This window comes from Anabrus simplex, chromosome 2 (genome assembly GCF_040414725.1).
Source record: "Anabrus simplex isolate iqAnaSimp1 chromosome 2, ASM4041472v1, whole genome shotgun sequence".
NCBI classification, from domain to species: Eukaryota; Metazoa; Arthropoda; class Insecta; order Orthoptera; family Tettigoniidae; genus Anabrus; species Anabrus simplex.
This window is the reverse complement of record NC_090266.1, coordinates 1,143,096,801-1,143,118,676: the sequence shown is the minus strand read 5'-3', so window position 1 is coordinate 1,143,118,676 and position 21,876 is coordinate 1,143,096,801. Positions and strand designations below refer to the sequence as shown.

General features: G+C 45.9%; 3 non-coding genes across 3 annotated transcripts; 1 reads left to right on the top strand and 2 right to left on the bottom strand.

Annotated features, from left to right (window-relative positions):
* Window positions 1-9,584: 9,584 nt before the first annotated feature.
* TRNAI-UAU (transfer RNA isoleucine (anticodon UAU)) lies at window positions 9,585-9,674 on the bottom strand. Its single transcript is given in 2 exon segments — window positions 9,585-9,620; window positions 9,637-9,674. It is a non-coding gene; the product is annotated as a tRNA-Ile (tRNA).
* Window positions 9,675-16,126: 6,452 nt separating this feature from the next.
* Window positions 16,127-16,216, top strand: TRNAI-UAU (transfer RNA isoleucine (anticodon UAU)). The gene is given in 2 exon segments: window positions 16,127-16,164; window positions 16,181-16,216. It is a non-coding gene; the product is annotated as a tRNA-Ile (tRNA).
* Window positions 16,217-20,949: 4,733 nt separating this feature from the next.
* On the bottom strand, window positions 20,950-21,039 carry TRNAI-UAU (transfer RNA isoleucine (anticodon UAU)). Its single transcript is given in 2 exon segments — window positions 20,950-20,985; window positions 21,002-21,039. It is a non-coding gene; the product is annotated as a tRNA-Ile (tRNA).
* Window positions 21,040-21,876: the final 837 nt, after the last annotated feature.

The following is a 21,876-nucleotide window of genomic DNA, read 5'->3' as shown; positions in this document are numbered from 1 at the left end:
ACATAGCGAATTAAAGGAAAATTCAAGATTCCACGTGGAAACCAACCGATGGATACACCGGATGTTTAATATCACAAAGTTTGCAACTTCTGTTGGGAAGTCAGAGGCCCTGGTCGTAAATAAGGTACACTCGTGTAGTTAATATGAACATGGAAAACTACCGAAAACCATCTTCACGTTCGCACCCACCATCTCCCGAACATACGCTTACAGTTATAGCCCCGTAGCCTGCAATTAATAGTTCGTTTGTGGCAAAATTTCTACATCTGGACGTCATTTAAAATTTATAACAACTGAAATAATCTAGAAAAAATAGTATTATTACAAGATATATAATCTATTAATATAGTTTATAAGTTAGGGGACTGTCTAGAACGGGAAGTTCCGTTCACTTAGAAGGACGTGTGTTGGGATTTCCTGGCAACCAGTTGTGAAAATTTAGACACGACACTTTCGCTTCTGGAAAGGAATATGACACTGAGATTCACTCATCCTGAATCAGAAATGAGTACCAGGTGCTAAAGACGGCCAGGCATAGAGCTAACGACCCTATACTACTTAGTACCAAGTGCCAAAGTCGGACAGACATAGAGCTAACTACCCTATACTACTTAGTACCAGGTTCCGAAGAGGGCCAGACATAGAACTAACTACCCTATACTACTTAGTACCAGGTTCCGAAGAGGGCCAGACATAGAACTAACTACCCTATACTACTTAGTACCAAGTGCCAAAGTCGGACAGACATAGAGCTTCCTATACTACTTACCAGGTGCCAAAAGCGGCCAGACATAGAGCTAATTACCCTATACCACATAGTATTTAGTTAAGATTTCCAAAGATCTTTCACAATTCATCAGCAATACTTTGGGGCATGGAGTAAATTCTGCTGTAGAACTAATTCGTGTGTCTTTCAATAATGAAAGGTAGGGAAATGTTATATTTCATTCTAAACTGAACATTAGTCGAAAACATAGCTCCAGACTGACTCATTAAATGCATTTTTGGATGCTGCGGGGCGTCAAATGTTTGGCAACATCTCGGCTATGAGGAAGAGTGTGCGTTCTACATTTCATCAACAAAAACCTCCGCCAACCCAACAAGAGCGCACTAAATTAGAAAATATGCTCAACTGTTGATATCCTACTTGATACAGAGCATGCATCGGCGGCACATTGATTGTCAAATACTGTACAGACCTGTGTCAAGAGACAGACGCAAAAATAGCGCATCTGTTAAGGAATAGCCACAGTTGGAAGTGATATTTGGAGGTGCTCAAATACCCCAGCCTCGTGTCGGTAGATTTATCGGCACGGTTTTTAATGTAGCTATTAATCGTTCAGCAGTTTCAGATTAATGTTGACAAGAAAACTGAAAATAAAAGTGGATTTACATAAAAATACAAGTCAAAACTGTACTCTTTCTAGTAACGTTATGTGAAGTCGACCTCCTATAGGCCCTTCTGTAACGATACAAGAGAGCCCAGTTTGCTACAGAAAACAGCTGAAAGAGAGAGAGAAAAATGCAATTGTTCACAAACACAAACACAAAGTGATTATCCAATTTTCAGTTTCTGATTAACCGTTTTCCTGTGATACTCGTAGCAGTTATTTGTACAGAAGTAATCGACATTTAAATATATTTTTTTTTTTTTTTGCTAGTTGCTTTACGTCGCCCCGACACAGATAGACCTTATGGCGACGGTGGGACAGGAAAGGGCTAGGACTGGGAAGGAAGCGGCCGTGGCCTTAATTAAGGTACAGCCCCAGCATTTCCCTGGTGTGAAAATGGTAAACCACGGAAAACCATCTTCAGAACTGCCGACAGTGGGATTCGAACCTACTATCTCCCGAATACTGGATACTGGCCGCACTTAAGCGACTGCAGCTATCGAGCTCGGTACATTTTAATTTAAAGACGATTTCCTGTTTAGGCATGGATGTAGCTTTGCTAGTCTTGCATACTGAGATTGAGTTTCTGATTTATGTGGTATTTCCATGTTAAACAACTGTCGAGCAATACTGCTAGATACTTCGCGGGCTTGTCATTAGGCGTTAATGAATGAAAATGAAAATCCACAGCCTGTTTCCAGTCATTCGACTGGGTCAGGAATGGAATGAATGACGCCCCATCTAGCGACGAGGATAGGAAATGTGTCGGCTGCCGAAGCCTGTCGCACTCCTCTGGGGCAATGATTAATGAATGACAGATGAAATGAAATGATAGTGGAGGGTGTTGCTGGAATGAAAGATGACAGGGAAAACCGGAGTACCCGGAGAAAAACCTGTCTTGCCTCCGCTTTGTCCAGCACAAATCTCATATGGAGTGACCGGGGTTTGAACCTAGGTATCCAGGGGTGAGAGGCCGGTGCGCTGCCACCTGAGCCACGAAGGCTACATTAGGCGTTAATAAACAGTAAAAATCCAATCCCTCGCGCATTAATAATTAACTTGGCAGTTGATAAACGTATCACTGAGCAATAGCATACGAATTGAAATCAATAAGCAAGAACATTCACTGATCATCTCCATATTCTTCTCTTGGCGGAAGTAAATTATCTTGAAAAAGACGACGTTTAGCCCAATACAGCGTGGAAGTACTGACCGTTTCCCAGCACCGGGCATTTTTTGTACTTGATTGAAAAACGTTTTGGCTTGCGTTGAGATCACATGTTCCAGTGTCTCTAATCAGGTTCCTTGGCTGAACGGTTAGCCTAGTCGCGCTCGGATCAGAGGGCCCTGGGTTCGATTCCCGGGGTTCGATTAACCTTAAATGGTTAATTCCCCTGTCTCGGGGCTGGGTGTTTGTACTGTCATCAACATGCCTGCAACTCACACACCACACTATAGTTCACGACAAAAACACGCAGTTCCTATACGCGGCAGACAGGGGTGTACGCAGAAATTATTTTCGGGGCAGGGGTAGTACAAAATATTAAAATTTGAGAACTTCTATAAAATAATGTTTGGTCATATTGTGAAATTAGAAACTTTCTTTCTTTTTTCCTTTCTTTCTTTCTTTCTTTCTTTCTTTCTTTCTTTCTTTCTGTCTTTCTTAATCTGTCTACCCTCCAGGGTAGGTTTTCCCTCGGACTCAGCGCGGGATTCCACCTCTACTGCCTCGAGGACAGTGTCGCGGAGCGTGAGACTTTGATTCGGGGATATACAACTGGACAGGAGGGCGGGTATCTCGCCCAAGCGTCCTCACCTGCTATGCTTAACAGGGGCTTTGTGGAGGGAGGGGAAGATTGGAAGGTATAGACAAGGAAGAGGGAAGGAAGCGGCCGTGGCCTTAAGTTAGGTACCATCCCGGCATTTGCCTGCAGGTGTAGTGGGAAACCACGGAAACCCACTTCGAGGATGGCTGAGATGGGAATCGAACCCACCTCTACTCATTTGACCGTCCGAGGCTGAGTGGACCCCGTTCCAGCTCTCGTACCACTTTTCAAATTTCGTGGCAGAGTCGGGAATCGAACCCGGGCCTCCGGGGGTGGCAGCTAATTACGTTAACCACTACACCACAGAGGCGGGAAATTAGAAACACTAAATTAAAACTTTCAAAATAACACAGTTATTTAATTAGGGCACATGTGTATTCATGTTGATGATTACAATAGCAGACGTCTCCTGCGCTCTTTGGACAGTTCATGGATTATACTTTCTACGGTCACATGCTTCTCTTTGTGTATATACTAAAGAGTCGACATATTCCGTCTTCCCTGTGCAGTCATGTTCCGCAAATAACCTTTTAAATATTTCGGGGATAAAAAAGAGCGTTCTGGTAAGGCAGTGGTTGCTAGTAAGACAGCAAATAGTTTAAGTACTCGATGTAATGTTGGGAAAATATCATCATCATCATCTGTTTACCCTCCAGGTTCTGTTTTTCCCTCGGACTTAGCGAGGGATCCCACCTCTACCACCTCAAGGGCAGTGTCCTGGAGCTTCAGACTCTTGGTCGGGGGATACAACTGGGGAGTATGATCAGTACCTCGCCCAGGCGGCCTCACCTGCTATGCTGAACAGGGGCCTTGTGGAGGGATGGGAAGATGGGAAGGGATAGGCAAGGAAGAGTGAAGGAAGCGGCCGTGGCCTTAAGTTAGGTACCATCCCGGCATTCGCCTGGAGGAGAAGTGGGAAACTGGGAAAATATCACTGTCGCAAAATTTTAAGTGCAGAAATGAAATCCATTGGTTAAGGATGGTTGGTTTTAGAAGAAACGTTTTTATTTATTTATTTATTTATTTATGGAAGCAACAGCACATTGTTGGCTAATACGTAGTTCAGATTAAAGCAAAACAATAAATGTCGTATGGCTTTTAGTGCCGGGATATCCCAGGAAGGGTTCGGCTCGCCAGGGGCAGGTCTTTCTATTTGACTCCCGTAGGCGACCTGCGCGTCGTGATGAGGATGAAATGATGATGAAAACAACACATACACCCAGCCCCCGTGCCAGTGGAATTAACCAATTAAGGTTAAAATCCCCGACCCGGCCGGGAATCGAACCCGGGACCCTCTGAACCGAAGGCCAGTACGCTGACCGTTCAACCAACGAGTCGGACAGCAAAACAATGAACTACCTAAAATCTTAATTTATTTGTTTGCCACAATTAATCACAAGTTCTAAACTTTAAAATTTCGGAGTGGGGAGGACTGCAACCAGGCTAAGAAATGCCTCCCGAAATTAAATTATTAGTGTGTCTAACTGAAGTTCACGATGTAACATACCAAGGAACATTGGTGATGATACGGGAAAGTTTAGTGGTTCGAGCCGCCGCTCCGCAGAATGGACAGACGTAGGTGAATGATGGACGTAGCAGGTATTTGTTCAGAGGTCTAATTTAAAGGACGATGTATATCTTCAGGAAAAAAAAAAGTGAAACTCTTAGACATAGGCAATAATTTCTCTCCCATCTCCTCTTTCTTCACATCCTTTACCCACCTCTTCCTTACATCGCATCTCCCCAACACGCCCGTATCTCTTGGCTAGAGAGAGGCCGTAACCATGTAGGTAGCCCGGCCTACCCCTTCAAGGCGGAGAATGAAAACCTTTGTGTAATCGGTTAAAGGACGATTTCTTGTTTAGGAGTGGAAATAGCTTTGTTACTCTTGTATAACTTAGATTAAGTTTCTGATTTATGTGGTACTTCGATCTAAACAGCGGTCGAACGTACTTCACTGCTACAGTAAAGATCGGAACCCCCGCGAGCTACCCTCCAGGAAGCGGCAACCATTATCGTAATAAAACCATCCTTTTTAACTATTCAGGGGGTCTACAAATTTGAGCAAACCGTTTCTCCATGACATTCATGATCATTTCCTAAAATATTTCCTGACTCGATCAAAACAAGCAAACATGAATAAGAAAGAAAGAATGCCCACAACTCGACCTTATGGCACATTCAACAAGCATCCCCATTCGCATTCTTTCTAATTATTTTTATTTATTATGTAATACATTTCATCATCATCATCATCATCTGTTTACCCTCCAGGTTCGGTTTTTCCCTCGGACACAGCGAGGGATCCCACCTCTACCGCCTCAAGGGCAGTGTCCTGGAGCTTCAGACTCTTGGTCGGGGATACAACTGGGGAGTATGGCCAGTACCTCGCCCAGGCGGCCTCACCTGCTATGCTGAACAGGGGCCTTGTGGAGGGATGGGAAGATTGGAAGGGATAGGCAAGGAAGAGGGAAGGAAGCGGCCGTGGCCTTAAGTTAGGTACCATCCCGGCATTCGCCTGGAGGAGAAGTGGGAAACCACGGAAAACCACTTCCAGGATGGCTGAGGTGGGAATCGAACCCACCTCTACTCAGTTGACCTCCCGAGGCTGAGTGGACCCCGTTCCAGCCCTCGTACCACTTTTCAAATTTCGTGGCAGAGCCGGGAATCGAACCCGGGCCCCCGGGGGTGGCAGCTAATCACGCTAACCACTACACCACAGAGGCGGACCATATTAGCTAGTAAGAAGCTTAATGCACAAAGCTGAGGAGAGATGAAGGTTGAGAGTTACCAACACAGCCAAAAGAGATAAAGGAAACATGTAAAGACTATTTTGACAAATTCTTGAATGTAAGAAATAGTGTGTGGGAGACAATAGTGGTACAGTATGAAGAGACAGAAATAGAAAACGATATGACAATGACAAAGGTTGAAATAACAATTAAAAGTATAAAAATGAAAACAGCAGACATTGATGAAATACACATGGGGCTGATTCCTAATGGAACAAAATTAAAGAAAAAGCATAGTGGAGGGAGAGAGGATGTTGGAGAACTACATAATGGAACGAGGGAGGAAGTTGGAGAACTACCATAAATGCCCCGACCCAGTTGGATTAGGAGAAATGATGATGATAACAATGAACGTGTTTATGAAAAGAAGCATGGCACTGATAGTTTATTCACTGCAGAGACTAATAAACTTCACATACCGTATCTTAAGTTCTTCGTTTGCTATTTTCATAACCTGAAAACAAAATTCATGACTTTTATCAGGACTTTCATGACCAAAACTCCGAGTGATGACTTTCATGAGTTTCATGACTTCCATGACTTGTAGACACCCTGCTATTTCGAATTTTTTAATTAAGTATCTAGAATAGAGTCGGAGGATGCTTATTTTGCTCTTTCCTCGAAATTCAAGACGTGTCCACTCTTGTAAGACAGGTTGAAACTTTATATTATCTAACACAGTGAGGCTATGTAGGCTACCGTCTACAGCAAGACGCTGCAAACTAAAAAATAAATACCACGTCAACACAGGGATTAAAATGTGACTTTGAAAAATAAATCTCAGGCTCCCGGGGGCCACTTCGCGGGCCACATCTAACCCACCGACCTTCAGTTGGCCATCACTGCACAAGAAGTAGAAGATAATAATATCACTGGAATGGGGGAGGGGAATCAAGAAATCATCAGAAAGGATACCAGACGTTCCAATAGAGAACCACACCTCCCATTACGTCATCTATACTTTCCTGTTGATTATTAACGGAATTTATAAAATAACTCTTTTAGACGGCGCTTTATCGCCAACCCAACTCAGGTTTTCGGCGATGATGGGAGCAGGAAGGGAGAGGCCATGACCTTAATTAAGGAATCGCCCAAGGATTTCCCTGGTGTGAAAATGGGAAACCACGGGAAACCACCTTCAAGGCTGTCGATGATTGGGTATGAACCCACCATCTCACGAGTGCAAGTTTGCAGCTACGCTGCTCATACCACGCAGTTAACTCGCTCGAGAGGTAACACTGAAATAAACTGATGATGTGTTACAACTAACAGTAATATTACGCTGAAGGACGAGGAAGCCAATGACTGCAAATAATGATTTCAGCAGAATGGAACGTTGGGTGGAGACAGATATGAGGTACCTTGCCGTGAGGTGTTCACGGTCGAGGAACCTGGCACGGTTCATGGAGCACTCGCACCTGTATAGCACCTCACCTTGCGTATCAGTTACCTGCCACAGGAGGTGTCAGTACCTCACTTTAGAGCAGCGCATATTCAATTCTTTCCTCCGAGCAGAGCATCAGCGCCAAAAACAAATTATTATTATTATTATTATTATTATTATTATTATTATTATTATTATTATTATTATTAGTATTATTATTTAGCTTTATTTCACCAGTTGAGTGTTAGCATATACAGAGTGGTCGGAAACAACTTAAACCGGGTCTGTGAGCATAATAGGTTGGTCATACTGATAAATAATTTGAAAAAAAATAATACCATATCTCGCGCCATTGTCATTTTATCAGTTGCTGAAGTTAGCCAATCAGATCGCTTCGTGAGTGAATTCAAATGGGGTTTGCGACGTGCACATGGCATAAGACCGGTTTGAGAGCACAAATCAAAGAAAAAGAACATCACCAGTGGAGGGATTTTAACACAGACTTCTGAAATGACAAGATCGCACCAAAGCAAGCACCCTACGGTGACACTGGCTGAAGCCCACCGTGTGTTTGTGTTTGATGCTCATTTCTCGGCATGGCTCTCCAGCCTGTCTTAACCCGCGTAAAGATTTAGCAACACCGCTTCGCAACCTCATTTGAATTCGTCCGCGAAGCGATCTGATTGGCTAACTTCAGTAGATGATAAAATGACAACAGCGCGATAGATATCGAATTCTTCTTAATCTGTTTACCCTCTAGGGTCGGATTTTTCCTCGGAATCGACGAGGGATCCCAACTCTATCGCCTCAAGGGCAGTGTCGTGGAACGTGAGGTTTTGGGTCAGGGGATACAACTGAGGAGGCGGACCAGTACCCCACCCAGGCGGCCTCACTGCTGTGCTGAACAGGCGCCTTGTGGAGGGATGGGAAGATTGGAAGGAAGAGGGAAGGAAGCGGCCGTGGCCTTAAGTTAGGTACCATCCCGGCATTTGCCTGGAGGAGAAGTGGGAGACCACAGAAAACGACTTCGAGGATGGCTGAGGCGGGAATCGAACCCACCTCTACTCAGTTGAATTCCCGAGGCTGAGTGGACCCCGTTCCAGCCCTCGTACCACTTTTCAAATTTCGTGGCAGAGCCGGGAATCGAACCCAGGCCTCCGGGGGTGGCAGCTAATCACGCTAACCGATTCCCGATTCCCACCTCAGCCATCCTCGAAGTGTTTTTCCGTGGTTTTCTACTTCTCCTCCAGGCAAATGCCGGGATGGTACCTAACTCCACGACCACTTCCTTCCCTCTTCCTTGTCTATCCCTTCCAATCTACCCATCCCCTACAAGGCCCCTGGTCAGCATATCCTGTGCGGCAGCCTGGGCGAGGTACTGGTCCTCCTCCCCAGTTTTATCCCACGACCCAAAGTCTCACGCTCCAGGACACTGCCCTAGAGGTGGTAGAGTTGGGATCCCTCGCTGAGCCAGAGGGAAAAACCAACCCTGGAGGGTAAACAGATTAAGAAAGTAGAAAGTTCTCTGCAGATATTGTTTCCATAATTCCTATTTGCTTTACGTCGCACCGACACAGATAGGTCTTATGGCGACGATGGGACAAGGAAGGGTTAGGAGTGGGAAGGAAGCGGCCGTGGCCTTAATTAAGGTACAGCCCCAGCATTTGCCTGGTGTGAGAATGGGAAACCACAGAAAACCATTTTCAGGGCTGCCGGCAGTGGGGTTCGAACCTACTATCTCCCGAATACTGAATACTGGCCGCACTTAAGCGACTGCAGCTATCGAGCTCGGTTTTCCATAATTGAAGGATACTCATCTCTGTTCAGTGCTTACTTACCTTCCGAAAACTGTGTCAAATACGTATCAGTGGGTTCAAAATCCTTTCACTAATGGTGCTAATTCAGTAGGTACTAAAGAAGAGGACGAGGTGATAGAACTTTAATTTTTAATTTTCAAAAGTAAAAGTAACTTTGTAAAAGGTTTTCCATACTGCACTGTAACTTGTGTGTCGAGTAAATCGTAAGTGGAGTGTCAAAATATCGATAGTATTTACCGGGTATCCCACAGGGGAGCCGTGGAAATAATGTAAATTATTCAAATAAATGGTTCAGTTATTAATATCCGAGTTTTGAAAGACGTATTTATGACCATCAGCTTTTCGCAAAGGGAAGAGTTTACATTTTTAAGAAATTCCCCAGGTGAGGCTCGAACACACAACCCCGGCATCTCTCGGCTACTGTCATATAAGTACCGTGCGCTAACCAATTGCGCCACTGGGGAATCCGCGCGTAGATTGTTACCATAAATATAATAGTCGAAACGCTCTCTGAAACGCATACCGCAGCTTTCCGACTAGTCGGCACCACTAACGTCATCCAGCGGCTCGCGGTTATAACTACCTACAGCTAACGTCTGCTGGTGCTGGCTCCTATGACATAATACTTGTATCAGGGATCTCGAAATTTGACTTGCATATGAAAACGTGGTCCGCTTCTGTGGTGTAGTGGTTAGCGTGATTAGCTGCCAACCCCGGAGGCCCTGGTTCGATTCCCGGCTCTGCCAAAATTTGGAAAGTGGTACGAGGGCTGGAACGAGGTCCACGCAGCTTCGGTAGGTCAACTGAGTAGAAGTGGGTTCGATTCCCATCTCAGTCATCCCGGAAGTGGATTTCCGTGGTTTCCCACTTATCCTCCAGGCAAATGCCAGGATGGTAGCTCACTTAAGGCCACGGCCGCTTCCTTCCCTCTTCCTTGCCCGTCCCTTCCAATCTTCCCATCCCCCACAAGGCCCCTGTTCACCATAGAGGTGAGGCCGCCTGGGCGAAGCACTGGTCATTCTCTCCAGTTGTATCCCCCGAACTGATGTCTGACGCTCCAGGACACTGAGGCGGGATCCGTCGCTAAGCTCGAGGGAAAAACAACCCTCGAGGGTAAACAGATTACGAAGAAGAAGATATGAAAACGTATTGATTTTAAGTTTTCTTTCTTCCTTAATCTGTTTACCCTCCAGGGTAGGTTTTCCCTCGAACTCAGCGAGGGATCCCACCTCTACCGCCTCAAGGGCAGTGTCCTGGAGCTTCAGACTCTAGGTGGGAGTATACAACTGGGGAGGATGACCAGTAACTCGACCGGCAGCTTCACCTGCTATGCTGAACAGTGGACTTGCGGGGGGATGGGAAGATTGGACGGGGCAGGCAAGGAAGAGGGAAAGAAGCAGCCGTGGAATTAAGTTTGGTACCATCCCGGTATTCGCCTGGAGGAGAAGTGGAAAACCACGGAAATCCACTTCCAGGATGACTGAGATGGAAATCGAACACACCTCTACTTAGTTGACCTACCGAGGCTGCTTGGACCCCGTTCCAGCCCTCGTACCACTTTTCAAATTTTGGCCGAGCCGGGAAACGAACCCGGGCCTCCGGGGGTGGCAGCTAATCACGCTAACCACTGCACCACAGAGGCGGACACGTTATCATATACAAGTTAAATTTCGAGATCCCTGATACAAGTATTATGTCATAGGAGCCAGCACCAGCAGACGAGAGCTGTCGGTATGTATAACCGCGAGCCGCTGGATGACGTTAGTGGTGCTGACTCGTCGGAAAGCTGCGGAATGCATTTTCGAGCGAGTTTCGGCTATTATGTTTGTGGTAACTTACACCAACCGGATTCGCCAGTGGCGCAATTGGTTAGCGCACGGTACTAATAAGACAGTAGCCGAGAGATGCCGAGGTTGTGAGTTCGAGCTTCACCTGGGGAATATTTTCATCATCATCATCTGTTTACCCTCCAGGTTCGGCTTTTCCCTCGGACTGAGCGAGGGATCCCACCTCTACCGCCTCAAGGGCAGTGTCCTGGAGCTTCAGACTCTTGGTCGGGGGATACAACTGGGGAGTATGACCAGTACCTCACCCAGGCGGCCTCACCTGCTATAGTGAACAGGGGCCTAGTAAGGGGATGGGAAGAATGGAAGGGATAGGCAAGGATGAGGGAAGGAAGCGGCCGTGGCCTTAAAATAGGTACCATCCCGGCATTTGCCTGGAGGTGAAGTGGGAAACCACGGAAAACCACTTCGAGGATGGCTGAGGTGGGAATCGAACCCGCCTCTACTCAGTTGACCTCCCGAGGCTGAGTGGACCCCGTTCCAGCCCTCGTACCACTTTACAAATTTCGTGGCAGAGCCGGGAATCGAACCCGGACCTCCGGGGGTGGCAGCTAATCACGCTAACCACTACACCACAGAGGCGGCTTGCGGGGAATATTTTAAAAATGTAAACTCTTCCCTTTGCGAAAAGCTGATGATCATAAATATGTCTTTCAAAACTCAGATATTAATAACGAACCATTTATTGGCATAATTTGCATTATTTCCACGGCTCCCCTGTGGGACTGTTAGTCGTGTGATAAAGATAAGGCATGAAGGTGCCATTTTAGGCCAACTGTTAGACCAAGGCCACTTACACTCAGATGTGATACCGGTACTGTCCGCAATTTTCAAGTACACACATTCCAAAATAACTTAGCTTACTGTACATATGTTATTTCTTGTTTAAAACAAACCCTGTTTCTTGCCTAACTTTGTTATGTATTCTTTTCTTTTTTTTGTTAGTGGCTTTACGTCGCAGCGACGCAGATAGGTCTTATGGCAACGATGTGAAGGGAAAGTTCTAGGAATTGGAAGGAAGCGGCCGTGACCTTATTTAAGGCACAGCGCCAGCATTTGCCTGCTCTGAAAATGGGAAGCCACGGAAAAAAATCTTTAGGGCTACTGACAGTGGGGTTCGAACCCACTATCTCCCGAATATCAGCTTACAGCTGCGCGCCCCTAACCGCACGGCGAACTCGCCCGGTCTGTATTTTTTCGAAGGCACTGCAGCACCACGAAAACGAAGTAGAAATTTGCGAATGCTTCTGTCAAATGATTTCTTCTTTATGAGAAATGTTTGAACTAGAAATATCCAGTGTCCAGTATTATACGTGTTTGCCAACACAAATAACGTTTAACGACAAGTGTAGGAATGTAACACTAACGTGCACTCAATAAGAACTCTCCTCGTAAACTAAACGTTTATTCCGTACGCTAACCGCTAGCCATGCTCGCTGTGTTGCCTGACCGTGCACTCTATCCCAGTTCACCCGCACGGCAATACCGACTCCTGTATCATCCCTAGAAGCTGGGGTAGAGCATTCTGACACACCCAGGGTATGTTTTATTAGTATAGGGTAACGCTGTAATATTAATGGGGGAGCAAAACATGTAAAAGTCAGATTTCTCCGTTAGTATCCGCTGTATCGAAAACTGTACTGTATAATACAAATGGTCATTAGTTATTCACGTTATGAGGGTCAAAAGTGATGATGATGATGATGATGATGATGATGATGATGATGATGCTTGTTGTTTACAGGACCTAACGTCTGGGTCATCGGCCCCTGGCCAAAATTGAAATTTTACATATGCGTTGAGAGATTTCGAAACGTATTCGGGAGAAAGTAGGTTCGAACCCCACTGACGGCAGCCCTGAAAATGTTTTCCGTTGTTTCCCATTTTCACACCAGGCAAATGCTGGGGCTGTACCTTAATTAAGGCCACGGCCGCTTCCTCCCCACTCCTAGCCCTTTCCTATCCCATCGTCGCTATAAGACCTATCTGTGTCGGTGCGACGTAAAACAACTAGCAAAAAAAAAAAAAAAAAAATTCGAAACGAATTCGTGTAACACTTCCACCCATGTAACTAAAGGAACTCGATTATCCGTGCCAGGGGTCATCCGGAGAAGCGAAACTCCGGATAATCGAATTCAAAATTTCATGAACAATTTTATGAAGCCTCAAAGCTTGAAATCTACCACGGTTTGAAGAAATTGCTAATTTTTCTTTGCTGGATAGTCTTAATTGTCCGCCTCTGGTGTAGTGGTTAGTGTGATTAGCTGCCAGCCCGGGAGGCCCGGATTCGATTTCCGGCTCTGCCACGAAATTTGAAAAGTGTTACGAGGGCTGGAGCGGGGTCCACTCAGCCTCGGGAGGTCAACTGAGTAGAGGGGGAGGGGGTCGATTTCCTCCTCAACCATCCACGAAGTGGTTTTCCGTGGTTTCCCACTTCTCTAGGCAAATGCCGGGATCGTACCTCACTTAAGGCCGCGGCCGCTTCCTTCTCTCTTCCTCGGCCATCCCTTCCAATCTTCCCATCCCCCACAAGGCCCCTGTTCAGCATAGGATGTGAGGCCGCCTGGGCGAAGCACTGGTCGTTCTCCCCAATTGTACCCCCCGAACTGATGTCTGACGCTATGCTGAACAGTGGCCTTGCGGGGGATGGGGAGATTGGACGGGATAGGCAAGGAAGAGGGAAAGAAGCGGCCGTGGCCTTACGTTAGGTACCATCCCGGCATTTGCCTGCAGGAGAAGTGTGAAATCACGGAAATCCACTTCCAGGATGACTTACTTACTTACTTACTTACTTCCTCTTCATGGATTATTCTAATAGCCTGTTCCGACCTCAGATTTCATTCCATCTCTTCATAGGACGACCAATATCTCTTCTTCCTGTAGGATGGTATTCCAGGGCAAGTTTTGAGATTCTGTCGTTATCCATCCTCAGAACGTGGTTTTTCCAATTTATCCTGTTTTGGAATATTCTTTCATTCATTGAGAATATATTTAATTTTTTTCTTCCCTCTTCATTTCGTATTTTATCTTTTAGGGAGTATCCTTTCACTGATCTTAGGAATCTCATTTCAGATGATTGTATTTTATTCCTATAGCTTATTTTATCTACCCATGTCTCACTTCCATATAGCAAAGTTGGTACAGCCATAGTCTTATAGAATTTAAGTTGAGTATCTTCTCTTACTTTTCCTTTCAGTGTTCGGCGAATTGTCCCACACATATATTGAAATCGATGAAGCTTCTTCTTCACCTCGTCATCATCATTAAAAGATATTTCACAACCAAGGTACTTAAAATTTGTGACTTGTTCTACTGGTTGATTGTCGATTACTATCTTCGCTCTGATAGGTTATTTCCCTTGCCATGCCATAACTTCGGTTTTTGTTGTGGATAGCCGAAGATTATAACTTTTACAAATGGTGTTTAACTGATGTATTGATTTCTGGAGTTTATCTTCATCATCCTGCAAGATAAATTGATCATCTGCAAAGAGCATATATGTATGTGTTTGTGTTCAATTTTATTCCAGAGTGCACAATTCGTTTCCAATTTCTGATTACTTCATCTATATACATATTGAATAGTGTTGGAGAGAGGCTGCATCCCTGACGTACACATTGATTTAATTAATATTTCTTCCGTTAGTTTGTATCCTAAATCTAACACAATTCTCGTCCTTTTGTACAGACTTTGGATAACTTGAATAAGATGTTTAGGGTATCCATTTTTTACCATTATATTCCATAACTGTTCTCTATCTACCCTATCAAAAGCCTTTTCATAGTCGACAAAAGCGACATAAGTATTCAAGTAAAATTTTCTTCTCTTCTCCAGTATCTGTTTGAGGCAAAATATATTATCTGTACAGGATCTGCCTTTCCTAAATCCACATTGTTCTTCCAATAAGAGATTGTGTGCAATGATTTTAAGTCTATTATTTATTATATTAGCATATATTTTATAGCCAACATTTCATCATCATCATCATCTGTTTACCCTCCAGGTTCGGTTTTTCCCTCGGACTTAGCGAGGGATCCCACCTCTACCGCCTCAAGGGCAGTGTCCTGGAGCTTCAGACTCTTGGTCGGAGGATACACCTGGGGAGTATGACCAGTACCTCGCCCAGGCGGCCTCACCTGCTATGCTGAACAGGGGCCTTGTGGAGGGATGGGAAGATTGGAAGGGATAGGCAAGGAAGAGGGAAAGAAGCGGCCGTGGCCTTAAGTTAGGAACAATCCCGGCATTCGCCTGGAGGAGAAGTGGGAAACCACGGAAAACCACTTCCAGGATGACTGAGGTGGGAATCGAACCCACCTCTACTCAGTTGACCTCCCGAGGCTGAGTGGACCCCGTTCCAGCCCTCGTACCACTTTCAAATTTCGTGGCAGATCCGGGAATCGAACCCGGGCCTCCGGGGGTGACAGCTAATCACGCTAACCACTACACCACAGAGGCGGACCATAGCCAACATTTAATAAACTTATTCCTCGATAGTTACTGCAAAAACTTCGATTTCCTTTCTTGAAAAGTGATATTATTTTAGCTTTTCTCCATTCTTCGGGTATATTTCTTCTTTTCCAACAAAGATTAATTAAATGTAACATTCTAAATTTAAGAATGATCCCACCATATTTGAACAACTCCATATTTATGTTGTCTAACCCTGGTGCTTTTCTATTTTTGAAAGATTTCAGAACAGGATGACTGAGATGGAAATCGAACCCACCTCTACTCAGTTGACCTACCGAGGCTGCGTGGACCCCGTTCCAGCCCTCGTACCACTTTTCAAATTTTGGCCGAACCGGGAATCGAACCCGGGCCTCTGGGGGTGGCATCTAATCACGGTAACCACTACACCACAGAGGCGGACACTTTTTCATATACAAGTCAAATTTCGAGATCCCTGATACAAGTATTATGTCATAGGAGCCAGCACCAGCAGACGATAGCTGTAGGTAGTTATAACCGCGAGCCGCTGGATGACGTTAGTGGTGCTGACTTGTGAAAAGCTGCGGTATGCATTTTCGAGGGAGTTCGGCTATTATGTTTGTGGTAACAAGCACCAAACGGATTCCCCAGTGGCGCAATTGGTTAGCGCACGGTACTTATAAGACAGTAGCCGAGAGATGCCGGGGTTGTGAGTTCGAGCCTCACCTGGGGAATATTTTAAAAATGTAAACTCTTCCCCTTGCGAAAAGCTGATGATCATAAATATGTCTTTCAAAACTCAGATATTAATAACGAACCATTTATTGGCATAATTTGCATTATTTCCACGGCCGCTTCCTTCTCTCTTCCTCGCCCATCCCTTCCAATCTTCCCATCCCCCACAAGGCCCCTGTTCAGCTTAGGAGGTGAGGCCACCTGGGCGAAGCACTGGTCGTTCTCCCCAATTGTATCCCCCGAACTGATGTCTGACGCTATGCTATGGGATTATTAGTCGTGAGATAAAGATAAGGCATGAAAGTGCCATTTTAGGCCAACTGTTAGACCAAGGCCACTTACACTCACATGTGATACCGGTACTGTCTGCAGTTTTCAAGTACATACATTCAAAAATAACTTAGCTTACTGTACATATGTTATTTCTTGTTTAAAACAAACCCTGTTTCTTACCTAACTTTGTTATGTATTCTCTTTTCTTGTTAGTGGCTTTACGTCGCAGCGACGCAGATAGGTCTTATGGCGACGATGTGATAGGAAAGGGCTAGGAATTGGAAGGAAGCGGCCGTGGTCCTATTTAAGGCACAGCCTCAGCATTTGCGTGCTTTGAAAATGGGAAGCCACGGAAAAACATCTTCAGGGCTGCCGACAGTGCGGTTCGAACCCACTATCTCCCGAATGCCAGCTCACAGCTGCGCGCCCCTAAGCGCACGGCCAACTCGCCTGGTCTGTATTTTTTCGAAGGCACTGCAGCACCACGAAAACGAAGTAGAAATTTGCGAATGCTTCTGTCAAATGATTTCTTCTTTATGAGAAGTGTTTGAACTAGAAATATCCAGTGTCCAGTATTATACGTGTTTGCCAACACAAATAACGTTTAACGACAAGTGTAGGAATCTAACACTAACGTGTACTCAATAAGAACTCTCCTCGTAAACTAAACGTTTATTCCGTACGCTAACCGCTAGCCATGCTCGCTGTGTTGCCTGACCGCGCACTCTATCCCAGTTCACCCGCACGGCAATACCGACTCCTGTATCATCCCTAGAAGCTGGGGTAGAGCATTCTGACACACCCAGGGCATGTTTTATTGGTATAGGGTAATGCTGTAATATTAAGAGGGGAGCAAAACATGTAAAAGCCAGATGATGATGATGCTTGTTGTTTACAGGACCTAACGTCTGGTCATCGGCCCTGGCCAAAAGTGAAATTTTACATATGCGTTGAGAGATTTCGAAACGAATTCCTGTAACACTTCCACCCATGTAATCAAAGGAACTCGATTATCCGTGCCAGGGGTCATCCGGTTAAGCAAAACTCCGGATAATCGAATTCAAAATTTCATGAACAATGTTATGAAGCCTCAAAGCTTGAAATCTAGCACGGTTTGAAGAAATTGCTCATTTTTCTTTGCTGGATAGTCTTAATTGTCCGCCTCTGGTGTAGTGGTTAGTGTGATTAGCTGCCACCCCCGGAGGCCCGGGTTCGATTTCCGGCTCTGCCACGAAATTTGAAAAGTGTTACGAGGGCTGGAACGGGGTCCACTCAGCCTCGGGAGGTGAACTGAGTAGTGGGGGAGGGGTTCGATTCCCTCCTCAACCATCCACGAAGTGGTTTTACGTGGTTTCCCACTTCTCCAGGCAAATGCCGTGATGGTACCTAACTTATGGCCACGGCCGCATCTTTCCCTCTTCCTTGTCTATCCCTTCCAAACTTCCCATCCCCCACAAGGCCCTTGTTTATCATAGCAGGTGAGGCAGCCTGGGCGAGTAACTGGTCATCCCCCCAGTTGTATCCCCAGACCCAGAGTCTGAAGCTCCAGGACACTGCCCTTGAGGCGGTACAGATGGGATCCCTCGCTGAGTACTAGGGAAAAACCGACCCTGGAGTGTAACCAGATAAAGAGAAGAACAAGACGAAGAAGAAGAAGAAGAAGAAGAAGAAGAAGAAGAAGATGCAGCAGAAGAAGAAGAAGGAATGAACCCCTTTTGAACAGACACTCTCCTGCGGTGAGGCTCTCCATCATAGTATCAGATATTTCATAAAAGGTATATTATAAAAGTTATTTGACAAATTTCTTTGGTAGTGTAACACCTTCCCTTAAGCTGCCAGTGCCTGTGAAGAATAGTGTGAAGGTGTCGCTGCTATGATCGGGTTGGTCGGAGGAAGCATAGGAATAGGCTTGGCAGCTCTCTTTCTTAAACTGTTTACCCTCCAGGGTAGCTTTTTCCCTCGGACGAAGCGAGTGATCCCCCTCTGACTCCTGGAGCGTGAGGCTTGGATGAGGATGATAAAACTGGGGAGGAGGGACAGTACGTCGCCCAGGCGGCCTCACCTGCTATGCTGAACAGAAGCCATGTGCGGTGATTGGAAGGGAAGAAGCGGCAGCGGACTTAAGTTAGGTACCATTCCGGCATTTGCCTGGAGGAGAAGTGGGAAACCACGGAAAAGCACTTCGAGGATGGCTAAGGTGAGAATCGAACCCCTCTCTACTCAGGTGGCCTCCCGAGGCTGAGAGGACGCCGTTCCAGCCCTCATACCACTTTTCAAATTTCGTGGCAGAGCGAGGAATCGAACCCGGGCCTCCGGGGTTGATAGCTAATCACACTAACCACTACACCACGGAGGCGGGGCTTGGCACCTAATATGTAAAATCATATCGTCGTTATTGATTAGATAACGTCGTATGTGACAAAAACCTAACTAGAACTTAAAAGCTCTTCAGTCTGTCGAACACAGAAAATGAAATCGCTTTTAGGGCCGGGAGTGCCCCAGGACGTGTTCGGCTCGCCGTTTACAGATCTTTTGATTTGACCCCTGTAGGCGACCTTCGCGTCGTGATGAGGATGCAATGATGACGAAGAGGACACATACACCCAGCCAAATTATCCAATGGTGGTTAAAATTCCCGACCCTGCTGGAAATCGAACCCGCGGCCCCTATGACCAAAGGCCAGTACGCTAACCATTTAGCCATGGAGCCGGACACACAAGTTAAATAAAAATATTACACTCTAACATAGATATTGACGCATTCTATCAAAATATATAGCACAAATTGTAATTATTGTTTAAAGATCAGTGGTAGAGTGTCGGCCTCCGGATCAAACCCGGCAGAGGTAGTCGCATTATTGAAGGGCGGATTAAAATCCATTGGACACTCCATGTCGTACGATGTCGGCATGTAAAAGATGTATGCTGACACATTTGGTGTTTACCCGATAAAATTCATTAAATCTTAGCCATAGTTTTATGAATATTTTCCGGGCCAGTTTTATTTTGCTCTTCGCGGGTTGAGCATGCGGGAGACATGTAACAGCAACTGATTGGTGCATCGAAATGACGATTTTCAGCATTTCCTATGATGGGTAGTTTGCCTATTCAGTAACAAGTGTCACTTCCACATCAGTTTTATAAATATTTTCCGGGCCATTTTGTTTTTGCCTACCCGGTATAAGTTTGCCCACCCTTTGCCCGATCAACTTCTAAAGCCTAGAGCTGTCTCTTAAGGAAAACAGCACTGAAAATCTCATTCAAATAACTATCCACAACCAGTCTTCATCGCTCCTAAGCTCTTCTACAGGCTTCGCTAGTTGCTTTACGTCGCACCGACACAGATAGGTCTTATGGCGACGATGGGACGGAAAAGGCCTAGGAGTGGGAAGGGAGCAGCCGTGGCCTTAATTAAGGTACAGCCCCAGCATTTACGTGGTGTGAAAATGGGAAACCACGGAAAACCATATTCAAGGCTGCCGAGAGTGGGGTTCGAATCTACTATCTCCCGAATACTGGATACTGGCCGCACTTAAGCGACTGCAGCTATCGAGCTCGGTTTTCCATAATTGAAGGATACTCATCTCTGTTCGGTGCTTATTTACCTTCTTAAAGCTGTGTCCAATACGTATCAGTGGGTTCAAAATCCTTTCACTAATGGTGCTAATTCAGTAGGTACTAAAGAAGAGGACGAGGTGATAGAACTTTAATTTTTAATTTTCAAAAGTAAAAGTAACTTTGTGTCCGCCTCTGTGGTGTAGTGGTTAGCGTGATTAGCTGCCACCTCCGGAGGTCCGGGTTCGATTCCCGGCTCTGCCATGAAATTTGAAAAGTGGTACGAGGGCTGGAACGGGGTCTACTCAACCTCGGGAGGTCAACTGAGTAGAGGTGGGTTCGATTCCCACCTCAGCCATCCTGGAAGTGGTTTTCCGTGGTTTCCCAATTCTCCTCCAGGCGAATGCCGGGATGGTACCTAACTTAAGGCCACGGCCGCCTTCTTCCCTCTTCCTTGCCTATCCCTTCAAATCTTCCCATCCCTACACAAGGCCCCTGTTCAGCATAGCAGGTGAGGCCGCCTGGGCAAGGTACCGGTCATTCTCCCCAGTTGTATCCCCGACCAAGAGTCTGAAACTCCAGGACACTGCCCTTGAGGCGGTAGAGGTGGGATCCCTCGCTGAGTCCGCGGGAAAAGCCGAACCTGGAGGGTAAACAGATGATGATAATGATGATGAAAAGTAACTTTGTAAAAGGTTTTCCATACTGCACTGTAACTTGTGTGTCGAGTAAATCATAAGTGGAGTGTCAAAATAACGATAGTATTTACCGGGTATCCCACAGGGGAGCCGTGGAAATAATGTAAATTATTCAAATAAATGGTTCAGTTATTAATATCTGAGTTTTGAAAGACGTATTTATGATCATCAGCTTTTCGCAGAGGGAAAAGTTTACTTTTTAAAACATTCCCCAGGTGAGGCTCGAACTCACAACCCCGGCATCTCTCGGCTACTGTCATATAAGTACCGTGCGCTAACCAATTGCGCCACTGGGGAACCTGCGTGTAGTTTGTTATCATAAATATAATGGTCGAAACGCTCTCGGAAACGCATACCGCAGCTTTCCGACTAGTCAGCACCACTAACGTTATCCAGCGGCTCGCGGTTATTACTACCTACAGCCATCGTCTGCTGATGCTGGCTCCTATGACGTAATACTTGTATCAGGGATCTCGAAATTTGACTTGTATATGAAAACGTGGTCCGCCTCTGTGGTGTAGTGGTTAGCATGATTAGCTGCCAACCCCGGAGGCCCTGGTTCGATTCCCGGCTCTGCGAAAATTTGGAAAATGGTACGAGGGCTGGAACGAGCTCCACGCAGCCTCGTTAAGTCAACTGAGTAGAAGTCGTTTCGATTCCCATCTCAGTCATCCCGGAAGTGGATTTCCGCGGTTTCCCACTTATCCTCCAGGCAAATGCCAGGATGGTACCTCACTTAAGGCCACGGCCGCTTCTTTCCCTCTTCCTTGCTCATCCCTTCCAATCTTCCCATCCCCCACAAGGCCCCTGTTCTCCATAGGAGGTGAGGCCGCCTGGGCGAGGCACTGGTCATTCTCTCCAGTTGTATCCCCCGAACTGATGTCTGACGCTCCAGGACACTGAGGCGGGATCCGTCGCTAACGTCGAGGGAAAAAACAACCCTCGAGGGTAAACAGATTACCAAGAAGAAGATATGAAATCGTATTGATTCTAACTTTTCTTTCTTCCTTAATTTGTTTACCCTCCAGGGTATGTTTTCCCTCGAACTCAGCGAGGGATCCCACCTCTACCGCCTCAAGGGCAGTGTCCTGGAGCTTCAGACGCTGGGTCGGCGTATACAACTGGGGAGGATGA